We start from the raw sequence: 1,412 nt of genomic DNA, 5'->3' as shown, positions 1-1,412 counted from the left end.
TACTATTCTCAGAAGATCCTGCACACTTAGAACGCTCAATCCACAAAGACCTACGCTCCGCATCGATCGACAGAACCGCAATACCGTCGACTGATATTCACGTTCAACCGTCGACCGACACTCAGACAGCACCGTCGACCAATACCGTTCGCCGATCTACATCGTTTGATATTACTCACCGTACATCGATCCATACTAACCCGCGAAGCATGGTTGCGATTGTTATTCTCACGCAGGAACAGAATGGAAACCTGTATGACCAATATGGTCATCTGCGTAATGCAACATGTCAGAAGCTAGATGCACATGGAAACATAATCCCTGAGCCTGAAGCTGAGGCTACAGGAGAGGCTCAAACACGATCGTTGGCAGACTACAATCGTCCAGACGAGTACTACACCAACAGATCAGCTATTCGACTTCCAGAGATTCAGAAGCCGAACTTCGAGCTCAAGCCTCAGTACTACTCTCTCGTGTCTCAGATACCTTATTATGGGTTATCACACGAGCATCTTATGGACCATATGGAGAGGTTTGAGGATCTTATCGCTGCTATTCGCATGGATGGAGTCCCTGAGGACTACCTACTTTGCAAGCTCTTCAAATACTCACTGATTGGAGAAGCTTCACACTAGCTCAAGCAGCTACCTACAGGATCACTGACATCCTGGGCCGACATCAAAAACGTCTTCCTGCGTAATTTCTTTGATGAGGCACGCGCTGAAGACTTAAGGAGCAAAATCTCCACTTTCGCGCAAAAGCCTGGTGAGACTTTTAAAGACGCGTGGATCAGATTTAAGTTTTTCCAGCGAGACTGTCCACACCATGGATTCAATGAAGTGCAGCTGCTAAGCACTTTCTACAGAGTTATCGCCTTGAGGTATCAAATGGCTCTTGATACTGTTAGCGAGGGAAACTTCAACACCAGGAATCCAATAGAGGCTGTGAGACTTATTGAGAACCTAGCCAACAGCAGCAACACCAAGAACACTGACTCTGACAAGAAAAAATCGATTGCAGCCATCGGGGAAGACCAGATGAATGAAGTCAGAGCCAAGATAGATGCTTTACATGCATTTCTGGGACAGCCAGTCTGCTCAGCTGAAGAAGGAGAGGCTAGAGATGATGATACAGAGGAAGATGTTAACTACATTGGAGGTACTGGATTTCAGAGATATGGAAACTATAGTGGAAACATAAACTTTTTTGGCAGTGGTCAGAAGAGTAACTACAACCAGATTTCACAGTATCAGAAACCCTTCACCAACACCAGGAACTACGGCAACTCAGCTTACCAAAACCCACCACCACCCACCCAGGAGAGTAAGTTTGATGCCATGATTGATAGAGTTTTAGAAGGTCAGCAGAAACTTACAGTAGACTTCAATGGGAAGATTGACTCTGTCTTCAAA

General features: G+C 45.8%; 1 non-coding gene across 1 annotated transcript; it reads right to left on the bottom strand.

Moving 5' to 3' along the window:
- Positions 1-724: 724 nt before the first annotated feature.
- LOC130512140 (small nucleolar RNA R71) lies at positions 725-832 on the bottom strand. The gene has a single exon (XR_008945701.1). It is a non-coding gene; the product is annotated as a small nucleolar RNA R71 (small nucleolar RNA).
- Positions 833-1,412: the final 580 nt, after the last annotated feature.

Source organism: Raphanus sativus, chromosome 4 (assembly GCF_000801105.2).
Source record: "Raphanus sativus cultivar WK10039 chromosome 4, ASM80110v3, whole genome shotgun sequence".
Lineage (NCBI taxonomy): Eukaryota > Viridiplantae > Streptophyta > Magnoliopsida > Brassicales > Brassicaceae > Raphanus > Raphanus sativus.
Note: the sequence above shows the minus strand (reverse complement) of the source record. Positions and strands in the feature narration are given on the sequence as shown.